The sequence below is a fragment of the Patagioenas fasciata genome, chromosome 11 (genome assembly GCF_037038585.1).
Source record: "Patagioenas fasciata isolate bPatFas1 chromosome 11, bPatFas1.hap1, whole genome shotgun sequence".
In the NCBI taxonomy this organism is placed as follows: Eukaryota; Metazoa; Chordata; class Aves; order Columbiformes; family Columbidae; genus Patagioenas; species Patagioenas fasciata.
Genome location: NC_092530.1, coordinates 5751656 through 5766742, shown reverse-complemented (window position 1 = coordinate 5766742; position 15087 = coordinate 5751656). Strand labels below are relative to the sequence as shown.

The window sequence follows — 15087 nt, the reverse complement described above, 5'->3', positions numbered from 1 at the left end:
GTGCTTTCTTTTGGTGGCGGGGGTCCCAGCTGCGGCAGTGACCCACCAGGGGCATCTGGGACTCCAGCCCCGTGTCTTTAAAATCCAGTTGAGTCTTTTCCCCAGGGATGTGTTGCTTCAGGTCTCTGCAAGAACAGAGCGGGCAGCATTTTTGCTCTGCGTTGTGACCCTGGCAAGGCAGGGGAGACCTGGCTGGGGTGTGTTGTGCAACGCACCCACCCAGCCCAGTCTGGGAATGGGGGAGGACTAGAGCTTGTCATGGCAAGGGGAGGCTTTGGAGACACCCCCCTGCTCAGGAGCTTCAAAACAAGGAGCAGCTCTTGCGGGTGTTGTTGTGGGGAGTTTTCTGCTGCCTTCCAGCTCCTAGTTCCATGTCTTGCCTCTCCTGTGGGAGCTCGCAGGCAATGGCTGTCCCACCCCACTGCTGCTCCCCAGCACTACCGGAGCAAAACTGGGGACCGCTCCTGCTCTCTTGCTGTGCAAATGATCTGGGCTCTCCCCTGCAGTCCCTCTCGTTCCTCCTGAAGGCCTCTTCTTCCTCAGGTGGAGAGACAGAGAGGGTCTCTCTAGAGAGGGATTCTCATTGGCAAGGGTTGGATTTGCTAAGGCTTGTGTTCACCTTGAGCAAAATCGCTTTACCTGCAGCTAATGGGGACGGCTGAACTCTGGTGTATGGGGAATAAAAACAAGCAGCTGAAATACAGATGGCTTGAGACCTGGCTCTATGGTCCTTGCCTATCAAACCCTGCCTCCTTATCCAGGTGAGAATTTCCCCTCAGGGGGTCCCAGAGGAGGCAGAAGGATGGGGTTGTTCACAAAATCCCACCGTTTGACACTCTTTAAAGAGCCGGGCTGGATTAAGAATGCACTTGAGGCTGGTTTGTGTGCAGAGAAGAGGTGCACCATGCACTCGAGAGAACAGTTTTTCCTCTTTGGAAACCAGAGCCCAAGCCCTGTGGGCGGCTCGGCCCAGCTGCTGGTGCTTCTGCAGGAGGACGTTTGACAGCGAAGCCTGAACGAGGTGCGTGACACTGCGACTGGTTCCTGGTGAGGTGAAAAGGCATTGGGCAAGTGGATGCTAAGCCAGAAGAGCTTGTTTTGGGTCAGATGAGGCCTCTGGTTTCCTCAGAGAGCTGGAGCTCAGTCAGGCTCTGAAATTCCAGGCCTCAACATGAGGTGGTGCAAAGCATCCACTTCCCATCCATGGACCGAGTGCTGCTGCTCCCTGTGCAAGCAGCAAGGAGGAAGAACTGAATGCCTCTGGGGAAGAACTGGAGATAAAGGAGGTGCTAATGAAAGCTCCAAGAATGAAGTCATCAAAATATAAAAAGAAAACGAGAAGAGATTCTTCTCTGGGAATTCATCCGTCCCTGCTCACCCCTCCAGCTGCCTGCCTGCTCTTCAGAAGAAGCAGGAACAGGGATTCAGAAGTTAAAAAGAGAATTTTTTTTTTTGGGTCCCCATGCTTTCTCCTGTAAGAACAAATTTTATGAGGGGTATCCTGCTCTATATACTTGTGTTATTTATTCAACAGGCATCCCAGGCACGCGGTAAAACTTGAGTGTCTCCATTCCCCATTTGTGAAATGCGGATGCTAACACATACCAGCCTTGGGCAGGATCATCATGATTCCCTGAGTCTCAGCAACATTCTCGCAGCTGCATGTTACAGAAATCGAGGCAGTCCCTATTCACAATGCACAGGTCCTCCTGGAAAGGCTGTTGAGCACTTGCTGCTCCAGAATGACTTCGTGGGCAGATGGAGACGATCTCCCCACCCCTCATGAATGTGACTCACTCCGGAGTGGTTAGTGCATTAGCATAAAGAGCTCTACCCTCCTGCTGCCCTGCTTGCTCAATTAAAGTGCCATTTGAACCTGATCCCTTCTGTGTTTTGAATGCATGCACATACACAACACCACTGTAATTGTAAATATTTGCCCAAGGTCACCTCTGACACCTCCAGCTTTTAATGCAGAGGCCCAACCCATCTCAGTGCTCATCAAGCTGTGACCAGAGCTATCTGCTGGGGATCTCTTTGGAAAACTGTTTGGGGGACTTAAAAAAACAAAACACAAACACTTCCATCACCGAGCTGTGGTCTAGTGAGTCCCAGCCCATTTTGGCCCCAGTATTGAATCTGTAAAAGATGGAGCCACAGCTGCGCACAGCCCTCTCTGCTCCTTGGCTGGTGAGTGGAGCAGCAGCAGCAGCAGCAGCAGCCGAGTCCTGGAGGGCAGAGGGAGGAACTGGGGCTGAGCTCCTCTGCATCCCCCCGGCAGCTACTCCAGCCCCCGCGCTCCCCAGTCCTGGTGAGGTTGTCACCAGAGCTGGGAGCTGGTATGACATTGTTAATGCTACGCAGCTGCCCACCACTGCACAACGCTTGCTGTCTGGGCTTCATTTCTCCCTGGCGTGCCGTGGGAGGAAACCTGAGGGTCTCTGAGCTTGGTCCGAGCCCAGCTGCTGCAGGAGCTGCTCCCCGCAGTCCCGGGCACTGTGCAGAGCCCCATGCAGCCAGGCTGTCACCCGTGGAGTCCTTGGCAATGGTGCTTTGCTGTGATCTCCAGCCATCTGCTACTTGTTAGTGGCCTCGTTTCTCCTGCAGCCTGATGTGCATTGTCTCAGGGCTACACATCCGTGCTCTCACCCTCGCTGCTCCACCGCAGCCACCAGCGCAGGGTGTGCCGAGCAGCTTAAACCTGGCCCAGGCTGCTGCGGCCTGCTGGCAGCACCGAATTCACAACAGTGGCTGTAGTTTCCTGCCTGTCTAACCAAAGGGCGATTGGGCTGTATCGGGCTCTGAGCTGCCTGTTTTCTTCTCCACTCGGTCTGCACAGATGCAAATGACAAGGACCGGTCCCAGGACAGCTACAAATTACGTGACTTGGCCACAGCTGTGCAGGCTGTGGTTTTGCTGCCAGAAAAGCAGAGATAGGATTTAATGCAGAATAAGTGGCACATATTAACTATCCCGCTGTCAGATCCTCCTAGGGAACAGGATTTGTAATTCCTCCACGTGGTGAACTAGGTGAGAACAAGGCCGGCCGTGGCTGTGATGTTGACCTCCACTGCTCGGTAGAGTTCAGCTGTCTTTTTCTGCTGGAAAGTCGCAGCACGACAGCTACCATGTGCTCAGTGTCTGACTGTAAAAATACTCTGTGTGTGTGCAGGGAAGATGGTATCACAGCATGTTAAGGGCAGAAAAGGAAACGGCTGCAGGTCCCTGCACACCAAAACCCTCCTCCAGCATCTGCAAAAATCTCTCCTTATCTCACCTTAAGGAGCACCAAGAGCCTGGATGTATTTTTCCTTCATGTTTATTTTAGAGAGACAGCTCATTTAACATTCTGGGCAGTCTTCAAATATAAATAACCTGTACAGCACGTATCCATGTTACCAAGGAATAAATTACACTTCTGTGTCCCCCCTCCCTTGCTTCCCTTTGATGTTATTACCGTGGATACCTACACATGTATATGTGCAGTTTATACATAACAATGTAACCTCACCCAACAGCCTTTTTACTGTAAGGAGAACACCAGGGCATCCCTCCGCTTTGGTGAACTAGAAAGCAAAAATCCTTAATCGAACCGATTTTCCAGCCAAGGGAGAAGCAACGTATTGAAGAGCGGCTGCCAAGGAACTGAGTCTAAACGTAAAGCGTCTCCTCCATACCATCCGAACGCGTGCGAATAACGAGCCGCCCGGTGGGTGCCGGCGGCCCCGGGGGGTGCGTGGGGCCGGGCCGGTCCTGCCCCCGGTGGGGCGGCGGGGGGGGCGGTGGGAAGGCGCGGGGAGGGCGGGCGGGAGCCGCCGCGGCGCCGCCTCTCCCGCCCCACGCTCCGCCGCCGCCGTCTCCGGCTCCCCCGCGCCGCCGCCGCCGCCGCCGCGCCTCCAAGATGACCGGACAGCGGCGGGGAGGCTGCCGCAGCCCGCTGGTGAGTACCGGCCCCGGGAGGGGGCAGCGGCCGGCGTCCCGCTCGGCTCTCGGGCACCGGGCGGGGGAAGCCGGGCAGGGCCCCGTTTGGCACCCGGCGGCGGAGCGCGGAGCCCCGGCGCGGCCCTTCGCGGGCTGCCCCCAGGGTTTGCAGCAAGGAGCGCGTCGCATCCTTTTCGCCCGGTGCCTACGTCTGAAATGCCTGCGTTTCTCGGTTCCAGGCTGCCGCTGCCGTCGGCAGGGAGCTCGGCGCGGAGCTGCTGCCTTCCGGCTGCTCCTGTGTTCCTGCCCAGCAGCGTGGCACGGGTTTAGCCGTGATAAAGTTTAGTTAAATGGCAGTTAAAAGCTAACGGGCTCTCCCGAGACCGGCCTCTTCAGGAATCACGCAGGCTTCTTGCAAAGCGAGAGGGAAGAAATGGGCATGTGTAATGCATCTGCTAACGCGAACCCCTCCGTTGCACCGGGAGGATGGGCAGGGTTTCTTGGGATATTGCTCTGGTGTTTTATTGCGTGTGTTTTTACAGTCTTGAAGCGGAGCATGTTTTGATTGTGCCGAGAATCTGTTGAGCTGTTAGAAAATGCAACTGAGTGACACGTGAGAGCTGAATTTCCTCGTCCTCACGCTTTATTTATGTGCCTTGCCTCCAAAAACATATCAACCGCATATTTTATTGCTCTAATGTGCACAGCTAAAGATGGTTGTAACAGAGCTCAGGCGGCAAAGGGCTGTTCTGCTGAACGGGTTGCGGAGTTTCTGTAGAAGGCAAATAGCTCTTGTTGCTCCATAATTTCCTCAAGTCTTAACATGCCAGGGTGTTCATGGCTCCAGCTCTGCCTGCCCTGCCTGGCTTCCACCCAGGCCTCCTTGTGCTCTTCAGTGAGCCCTGAAATCTCAACTGAGCCTTTGCTTTTGGAAGGCGGCTTCAAGGAGTCCAGCCCTGTTGGAGGAGCTGCTGCGACCAGGCTGAAGCTGGTGCCTGCCAGAGTGCGGGGGCATCGCCTGCTCCTGGGCAGCATCAGCTCAGCAGCCGGGTCACCGCTGGGCAGCATCCAGCGAAGCCGGGAAGTGCCATCAGCCCATCACCCTGTGTGCACAGTGTCGAGTGGGGGCTTGACCTGCTCCTTGACCCTTATAATAAGATCAGCAGTGCCCTCCCTCCCTTACCGCCCTGCTCCAGCGGGGCCATGGTGCACAGCGGCGCTTGGCTGGTGCTGGAGGGGGCCTGGTGGAGCTGCTCGTGCAGGGCTGCAGGCAGAGCCCGCCAGCTTCTGCAGGTGTTGTGAGCTCTGGGATGTGGTTGTCGCTGCTGCGTTTCGCCTGCTGGGAGCACACTGGAAACTCCTCACTTGGCTCTTGCCATTAATGAAGGGGTAATAAAGCTAGCCCTGGAACAGGAGGAAGGGAGCCTGGTTGTGGCGGTCTCTCTGCCCTGGGCAGCACTGGTGGAATTCTCTCCCATCCGAGCGGGTATTCCTCGAGAATGCTCCTGGCAAAAGACAGCAAGTGGGATAGAAATATGAGGAGGAAGAATGAATGTCAGCGGCAGAAGCGGTTGCATCGATTCAGGCAGGTGTTGTTATTGCTACAGAGTCCTGGGCGTGCCGGCTGCTTCACAAGCGATTAGAAACAGGTCTGTGCCCTGCGGAGCCTTTTGCGGCATCGGGTGAAAGTGGTGGGTGCGTACAGCCAGGGTCCCCAGAGTTGCGCTGCCTGTTTTGTAAACGCTGCTTTAGAAAAATAAATTAAGTTGCGGTGGGTGATAAATCCACTCCCTTGAAGTGTGTACTTGCAGGCAGGCTGCGCTCCGGTGGCCTCGTTGGCACAGGCACAGCTTGGGGGGGGTGAAGCGCTAACAGTTTGTATGTCATTGCATATATATATATGGATAGATATATGTATGTTTGTAAGCAGGGTGGGATCATCCTTGAGACCATGAGGTTGATGAATGACTGATTTTTAAGATCAGGATTATCTTGTCTCTTGGTCTTCTCGTCTTGGAGGTGGGGAGGCATGTTTCAAAACCCGCGCTTGGGTTTTTCATCCAGAATCCCCTGGATTTTGGCTCTGAGCGGGTTTCCGTGCAGTCGGTGCCTCAGCAGGGCGGGGGGGTTGAGCCTGTTGGCTCTCAGGTCAGCTCCGGACTGCTGGGAGTCACCAGCTCCCGAAGCCTGGTCACTGCACGGACCGTGGCGCTCAGCTGTCCCGTCAGAGACGCCGATACCAGGACTTTCTCTTCAGGCTGTAGAGCCGTTTCTTCAAAAAAGGCTAATCAGTGTGATTATTTTGTACCTCTGGAGGCAGTTACTGCTTCTGATAATGTAACCACCTTCACTCGCTTTAAATCTGTCTTAGGATGGTGCTTCCCTCTTTGGGGCAAGCTACCCGAGTATTTCAGGAGGTTTTGTGGCTGCAGATGGTGCTGCTCTGAGAACGCTCGGGGAGGTTTGGGGTCTGGGTCTGGTCTCCTTGCCAGGGCTTGAACCTGTGCTGCTGCTTTTGCTTGTTTGTAATGTTCTTCCTATGGAAAGCGAGTTTGTGTTGCAGTTTAATGAGTGCCTGGCTTTACCGTCGTCTTTTGCAAATGAGCGACTCCGTCAGGCTCTCTGATGAAGGAGAGGACGCGGTGGGGAAGCTGATGACTGGCCTCCCTTGGCTGCCTCATCCAGCGCGATCGCTTGCCAGTGCAGAGCTTGGGGTCCCGAAAATGCCGGGGCAGGGAGGTCACCGGTGGGGAGAATGGGGCATCTGTGCGCTGCTGAAAGCCGCCTTGTGCCGTGCGAGGGCGGCGGGGCCGCGTTTGCCAGCGGGGCTGTCAGCCCGAGCGGCGCTGGGGCGGGAGCGTCTCGCCCCTTGGATCCTGTCTGTCTTCCTGTTTTCTTACATGTGGCCGCTGGGAAACATCATGTTACCTCTTGTTGCCGGTGTCCTGTCTGAGCCCAAGCCCGTGGCCTGCGCTGTGGCGGAGGTGACGTGGGGCAGTGCAGGGTGCGCTGCAGCCCCGGCTTTGCGGGCCCTGCCAGCGTGGGCGAGATGTGCAGCGCTGGGCGAGTTCGGCAGCCGCCCTCCCCCCCGCTCCTCATGCCAGCCCCGAGCAGGCTGGGGAGCGCAGCCGGCAGCAGAATAGCTCCTTTTGTGCCTCTGGACACGCTGGCCTTTCTCAGGAAATAGCTTATTGTATTTGCTGGCAGCGTCAAGCGCCGTCATTGCCTCCGTCGCCGCCTCCGCTCTGCCCCTGTGTGTGAGCTGCCCTCAGCGCGGCCCGCGGCGGGCAGTGCCAGGCCCTGGTCCAAGTGGTCCTGCGGCTGGGGACAGAGGCTGGGACAGGGACGTCCTTGCCCTTGCTTACCCAGGGCTCCCGACCCCCGCCGGGGGAAGGCCTGTCAGCACCGCGCGGAGAGGAGCGGGGTGCTGCCCCTCACAGCCAGCCGGGTGTGGGGACACGGCCGGGCTGGGCTGAAGCTCCGTGCCTGCACAGCCTGGCTGTGCTGCCCCTCTGCCTGGGTCACAGCCTGCCCCGTGCTGCTGGGGTGTCCTGGGCCTGGGGTGCCACGGGGCCTGGCGCTGGGTCTCAGGGTGTCAGGCACACCTGTGTGCGAGCCTGGGCCTCTTTGCCTTCATGGCGTGCCTGTGTTCAGCTCTGTGCTGCCGGTCTGCCCTCACGCAGACCGCTTGTCCCCATGTCACCGACTGGGCTTGGCTTCCTCCCTCAGCAAAGAAACCTGACGTGCCTCCGGGTGCCGGAAGGACAGGGGACATCTCTCTGCTGTCCTTTTCCCTTGGTCATCTCTGGCCTTTGGAGTCCCCTTTGCAACCAGGCTCAAGCTGTTGTCCCTCTCACATCCCCACCCATGGCCATGTTTCCCTTCCCCTTCCTTCATCATGTCCCCTTCTCCTGCACCGGGGTGTTTGTAGGGGATGCAGGCTGTCCCAGATGTCCCCTGGTGTCACACCAATGTCTGCTGGAAGAGCCCAGGAGCAGGGAGGGGACGCTGTGCCATTGCAGGTTCCATCGCTTCGCTCCGTTGCCCAGGTGCATGGGACAAGTCTGACATGCTCCACAGCTCCAGGGCCGCTCCCTGCCTGGGCCAGGGCCGCCCTGGGACAGGCCAGGCACGTTTTTGGCTGTGCTGAACCAGGGGAGCCTTTTAAATTGAAGTGGAAATGGCTTGCTGGATGCAGAGGGTGTTTCCCGATAAAAGCTGTGTTTGTTATTTCAAAGTGTGCTGGCTGGGATGAGTCCAAGTGTGCGCTCGGTAGCCTGCTGCAAGCAACCTGGCCTGACACGTGGGTGCCTGCTCCTCCCTGGCTGGTTGTTGGCAGCTGGTTTTGTTTTCTTTTGGGCATTTCCCACTGGTCTTCCGCACTTTGGAAGGAAGACAGTGCGGGTGGTATCTGATTCGAATGCAATCTTCAGCCAGAGGGTCCTATGTATGATGCTTACTCTGGCCTGTGCGGATGGAAAGTGTTTGGTTTCCCCCCAGCTGTTGCAGAGTTGGGTGCTGCAATCTCTCAGGTCTCAAAGCTGTGTATTTATATATCTCTCTATCTGGACTCTCTACTTGAGAGGGAAAAGGAAAACCCGGTAGCTTGTGAAAAGCCAGCATGTGAAATAATGGGAAACCTGCTACATCAGTGAGAAACTGAGGGCAGATTCAAGAGATGCTTTTTGCAAGCTGTGCAAGAAGACATTTAGCAGCTCTGCATGCCAGCCCTGCACGTGAGTGACTTGGAGTGCGGCAGGAGTCCTAAGGCTTTGCCTGCTTTCTGTGACGTGGGTTGAGATCCCAAAATGAAAGGGGCTCTGTGCCTCTGCAGAATATTATTATTATTATTATTGTTTATAACTGGAATTCATGGCTAAGAGGGAAATGAATTGTGAGGTCTGTTTGTTTGTTCCTCGTTTTGCAGACACAGGAGCTAGACCACAGTGGCGTAATGGCCTAGAAATTAAATTTCATTTTAATATGCAAACCCAATTTTGAGTTGGTTGACCAAAGGGGAAAAAATTAACTTCAGACAGCAGGCAGAGGTCTTCCTGAAGTAGGATTCAAGCACAGTGTAATAAATGTAATCTGGCTGAAGATCTGTATGGGAGTAAATAGATGCGTACACGCACACCCCTCCGAAATGCAGCTGTGCAGCATCCTCCAGCAGCGAGTCAGAGACGATGTGGAATAAATTAACTTCTGCTTTTTCAGAGAGGCACAGAGCGAGTTAAGTGGACAATCATCAGAAGGACCCACTAAATCTGGTTGTGTAACTGGGTTGATTAAAATTAGGCAGGGTAAGGCCATCTAATGATACTCAGATAGCGAAGCAAGGGTGGGCTGGGGCGGGCGCAGAGCCCGGTGCTGCAGTTGGACCTTGCTGGTGTGAGGCTGCCAGCAGCCCCTGCACTGCCCTGGCTGGGGGTCCTGGGGGAGGAGGAATTTGGAGGGGCTGCTTTGAGCTGCAGGGTGACCTCGCTTAGGGCTCAGTTAAGGAGGAAGCTGGGCTTTCTGCTGGAGGTTGTGCTGGCTCAGGTTGCCACCTGTGGAGTCCGCGGTTGGGTGCTGATGCTGAGGAACCCCTGAAGCCCCACTGTGTGATGGTGGCACCGGTGGCTGCTGTGCTTGCAGTCGTGCTGCCTGAGGTGCTGTGCCTCCGCATCTCTCGGGGCTTTGCTTTGCCCAGCAAAGTGTTTCAGGGCTCCAGCGTGCATGCGGGACCTGCTCTCTGCCTGTCTTGCTCAGCAGCTTCTCTCCAGTGCTACCTGTAAGTAGATGCTTTGGGAGAGAGGGAATCAGGCAAGCGAGGGTGGCAGGAGTCTGCATTCCCCATGAAGTGGGGAAAGGACAGGCACGAGAGCTTCATTTCCCACTAGTGAGTGCTCCAAAGTCCTAGAGCTGGACCTGCTGCTGAAGCAAGGAAGGAGATGTTGATCCAGGCTTCAGAAGTCCTGCACAAGGGGATTTAACCTGGTCACACCTGCCCTCCAGCCAGTATCCACTGGGTGATCACTGGCCTGGTACCGTGGCTTTGGATGAGGTGTTTGCACCTCTTCTTACTTCTTGCATTCAGCTGAGATCTTGTGCAAGAAAATGCCTTTTTTTTTCCTTTTTCTTTTTCTTTTTTTACTGTGGGGTTGGTCATATGCACAGGCTGCCCAGAGAGGCTATGGAGTCTCCATCCTTGCAGTCAGTCAGATCCCAATGGGCCGTGGTCCTGGGCAGCCTGCTCCAGGTGACACATGAGCAGGGCTTGGTCTCCATCCCCAGAGGTCCCTGTGACTTTTCTGATTTCTCAGCTGAGAGTCCCTGGGAATGCGGTGGGCAGGGTGGGATAGCGAGTGCCCGTGGTGGGTTCCGTGCTCGCCTGGCAACGCGGGAGTATGGGAGAGCAGATGGCTGTGACTGTCATCTTGTAGCATCAGCCTGTCGCTCCGGGTGGTTCTTACTTAGAGGTGATGTCTCTCCATGGAGTGGTTTACTTGGACCAAGCGGAGCCCAGACATGGAGGGAAGGGCCTATTGCCAAGCTGTTAAAAGGGAATTTAATACTGGGGACCATGATCTGGAGGGGACGTGCATCCAGGGGGAAGCAAGGTGCCGGCGGGCGTGATCCTGGTGAAGGAGGGACAGTTGACTGCTGTTTTAGGGACAGCATTGCTGGGATCTGCCTCCTCAGGGGTGAGGAAGGAGGCGACAAACCATCCTGTGAGCCCAGCACATGCGAGTTTGGGGCTGTTTGTCAGCGATGTTGTTGGAACAATGGTTGTTAAAATACAGGGAGGAAAGAGGAGATGATGCCCCAGGTCCAAAGGTCACCCAAACAGCTGGGTTTATGGCTGGGGAGGGAAGAGATTGAAGGAAATGATAAACCACTGCAGGGCTGGGATGTTGTTGAGAGAGGGGGGATGTAGGGTGGTCCTATGGGTGTGTCGTGGTTTAACCCGAGCCAGCAACACAACCATGACAGCTGCTCAGTCACCTCCTCCCCTCTCCTCCCAAATAGGGGAGTTAATCGGAAGGGAAGGGAGAAACTTGGGTTGAGATAAACACGTTTTTATAAAATAACAAAATACTAATACACTACTAGTAAATATGTGTATATATATATATATATACGTAACATAGAAATAGAATATAAAATAAAAGATACACAATGCGGTTCCTCATGGACTCTGTCCACACTGAGCAGCCGGTCCCAGGAAGCAGCACCTGGTCCCGAACAGCTCGTCACAAAGAAAGAGGAAAAAGGTAGAAAGGCTCAGCGGCCTCTGCAGAATGGCCAAACTAAACGTCTCAACCAGAACTCCACCATCTCTGACAAAAACAACAAAGAATGCGAAGAAGCGGGAGAGAGACAGGAAGATCCCAACTCTCCTTAAATATGAAGCGTGACGCTAATGGGCTGGAATACTCTTATTGGTCAGTCTGGATGTCAGTCAAGCTCTGCCCCATCTCTGCCCCTTTCCTCGATGCCTATCACCTGTGGGCAGAGCGCTCTGAATGTTCTTGGCTCTCAGACCAGAGCGATTAAAAACATTAACTCTGTGCTGGGCTGTTATCTCTTGTTCTCAAACTGAGTCCAAATAATGACTGTGCTAGCTATGGAAAAAAACAAAAGATTTCTAACTGCATGAAGATAATTAACTCATTTTCAGTCAAACCAGCACAGGGTGACATCAGACGTTCCTGCTTTGCAGACTAATTCCTAGACCAGAGGAGAGAAAAACTGTTCTAAGTGGTTATGGGCAAGCTGAGCAAGGAAAGCATCCTTTGTTTAGGAATAATTTTAGTCCTTTAGCCCATTGCCCATAAAGACAGCGGTTGGTGTCTAGAGAAGTCATTTTCCATGGTTGTCCAGCTCTGCTGCCTGCTCAGCTCCTTCAGAATAGCTGGGGAATTCAGATGAGAAGTAAGGTGTAGATTTTCAATGGTGTCCATGACAAATTGCTGGAAAAAAAAGGTTGTGATGCTCCAGAAATGTGCTTCATCCGGGTTCAAAGGTGTCCGGGCAATGAAAGAAGTGCCAAGGCAAACCTGAGCTGGGGGCAAAATGCGGTAGCCTCGATTACGCTTGTGATCAGGCTGTTCAAGACGCCTTTTGGCCTTGAAACTGCTGGTCTTGGGGTCGCCAAGCATTTCTGCCACCTGGGAATAAGCCTTCTGGTGGCTGCGGTGATGTGGTGCCCCCCCTCAGACTCCTGGGAAGGCCCCAGCTCAGCACCACTGTGGCTGCAGGGACGACGTGGGGGTGTCCGTGGGGCACAGGACCTGTCACAGAATCCCAAAATGTCAGGGGTTGAAGGGCCCTGGAAAGCTCATCCAGTGCAATCCCCCCATGGAGCAGGAACACCCAGCTGAGGTTCCACAGGAAGGTGTCCAGGCGGGTTTGAATGTCTGCAGAGAAGGAGACTCCACAACCTCCCTGGGCAGCCTGGGCCAGGCTCTGACACCCTCACCAGGAACAAGTTTCTTCTCATACTTAAGTGGAACCTCCTGTGTTCCAGTTTGCACCCATTGCCCCTTGTCCTGTCACTGGTTGTCACCCAGAAGAGCCTGGCTCCATCCTCCTGACACTGCCCCTTTCCATATTGATCCCCATGAATGAGTCCCCCCTCAGTCTCCTCTTCTCCAGCTCCAGAGCCCCAGCTCCCTCAGCCTTTCCTCACACGGGAGATGCTCCACTCCCTTCAGCATCTTGGTGGCTGCGCTGGACTCTCTCCAGCAGTTCCCTGTCCTTCTGGAACTGAGGGGCCACAACTGGACACAATATTCCAGCTGTGGTCCCTTCCTGCGGGCTGGCTGCACCTCTGGCTGTGGAGCTACAGGTTGTGCAAAGCCCATCGCAGTCTCCATGCCCTGCCAGGGATCACCCGGAGCTGGGCAGAAGAGCTCTGCTGCCTTTTCCCAGTTCCTCCTGTCTGTGTTGGATGGTGCGATGCTCCAGGTGCAGAAGAAATCCAGAAACTCTGAATTGTCGCAGAAATATATTGGCTCAGTCTGAGTAAAGGCATTTTGTTTATCTTAAAGCATCTAATGTGTTCTTAAAGCTGGCACTGCGGCGCTGCTGGAGTTCCTCGTGCACGTCCCTTGTGCACGTCGGCTGTCCTGTGAGCCCTGTCTGTGAAGATGGTGGGCTCGTTTAGGCAGTGCTTGTGTTGCCAAGGGCTTCTCCATTTATCACGTTGCTCCCCCAGAACCTTTTTTCATCCCTTTTATCTGATTTCTGAAGTCCTTTAACAGGACTTCATCTCATGAATAAGCATCAAGCAGTGTGACCACCCTGCTTTTCGAGAGGTGATTTAGTCTGGCCTGCGGGGTCATTGGTGGCGGGGTGATGTGCATCACAGCGATCGATGCCACAGGGCTGCTGTCTCCTCAGGGCACAGGGTAGCGATGCCTCTGCCGTGGGAGAGGGTCCAGCGCCCACGCTGGCCCCCGTGTCCTCACTGCGTGTGGGGCGGACCGCGGGCAGGACAGGGCGCTTGGACCCCCCCCACTGCCTGATAAGTTGCTCAACGCTCCAGCCCTTGGCTGTGGAACACCATGGTCTGGACGTGCCAGCCTGAACTGGTCCATGTATAGATAGATATATAATTTTTTAAAACTCTCTCACTCTTGCCAGTACTTTTTGAAGCCTCCAGCCGCTGGTGCGGTCACCATGTGACCTACAAAATGCTGTGTTCTCTTTAGCATCCTCGAGATTTGTGGGCATTTACTGTTCTTCACCAGCCACGAGCTTTGATGTCGGTCTGTGGAGACACAGTGGGCTTCCCACAGAGAGTCAAGATGGTTGGATGCTCTCGGAGGCAAAGGTTCCTGTGGGTGTAAAACCCTGTCTCCAGTGAGCCTCTTGCAGCAACTGTGATTATTACAAATGTAAAATACGGAGTGTTTTCTTTTTCTTTCAGATCATTAAAAGATCACTTCAGTGTTATATAGGAGGTATTATCTGTGCTCTGCCTCTTGTCACTAAAAGCCATCCTCTGCCTCCCTCCAGCAGACTGCAGGCAGGGAGGGAGCAGGGATGGCAGAAGGAAATTACCTTTGTAGTTACTTGCTTCATCTCATGAATTACATCTAAGGAGAGCTCAAAGGGATGACAGAGAGATCTGTAGACCCTGCATGCTGGCAAAATTATCCTGGTTGCTCCTTGGAGCAGGGAGGAATGCTCCGGGTGATGCAGCGTGGCAGAGCCGTGCTGGCCGGGGAACGGGGCTGATGGAGGCAGCCGGTGCAGTTGTGATCGTCTGGGAAACGGGGGGCATTGCATAATTGTGTTCTGGGATTCAGCCCGCACTGAGCTTTGGAGCAGCGGGTTCAAGTGTTATGCCCCGGTCTTTCGCCACGATTTGATCTGTTAGATGACTTGGTGAGCTGCTTGTTTCTAAGGCAGCTGTGTGCACTGAGACCTGCCTGGCTTGCTTGGTGTTTAATCTCCATCCTGGCACGAGCTGTGGGACGTGGCGGGTGGTGTCCCGCAGCAGTGTGGCCTTATTGCTGCTGTGCTGATGGCCTGGCTGTGATCAGAAAGCTGCTCTTCAGTGGCAGGGGAGCGAGCCCGGGGCTGCTCTGGGAGGACGTTGAGTGTTGCATTGCTGGTGGAGCATCCTGTGACGTGCTGCACAAAGCATGAGAGACCACTGCTGCGGGCATTTGGTGGCATCCTGAGCAGAGGATGGGACATGGGGGCAGGCAGTGACCCTGCCGTAGCAGTCTCTGCATACTGGAGCCTCCTTGCTCTCTGTAGAGCACGGGGATATAGCCTGTAGCATGCAACACTGATAATGCCCAGGCTGTTCGGGCAGCACCGAGGGTTTCATGTGGATGGCTGGAAGCACATTGGTGCTGCCCGAGCTGGTCACGCCGTGTCCGTGCACCCCCTGTCCTGTAATGCTGAGCCGTCCCTGCTGCCTGGGCTGGATCCTGCCTGGACGCACAGTGCCATTCTTTCCAAGCCGATGCCGTAGGCTGGGTGATAAAACCCAGCTGAGCTGGAGCTGCAGAAAGCAGAGCTTAGTGCTTGCAGGTGGGCAGACGTGACGCAGCGGCGATAGCAGCAACAAGCTGAAAACAGCCAGCTCCTACAAAGCCAGCATCATTCATCTGCTGGGGGTCAGCAGTTTGGGAGATGCAGGAGCCGTGATCCATGGTGGGGTGC

At 54.9% G+C, this 15087-nt stretch overlaps 1 protein-coding gene across 2 annotated transcripts in view; it reads left to right on the top strand.

Annotated features, from left to right (window-relative positions):
• Positions 1 to 3838: 3838 nt before the first annotated feature.
• Positions 3839 to 15087, top strand: part of MID2 (midline 2) — a 118194-nt gene continuing 106945 nt past the window's right edge. For both annotated transcript variants that reach the window (XM_065846698.2, XM_065846697.2), the window contains exon 1: positions 3839 to 3940. The gene's annotated coding sequence lies outside the window, so the exon portion shown is untranslated. The remainder of the gene's footprint in view (positions 3941 to 15087) is intronic.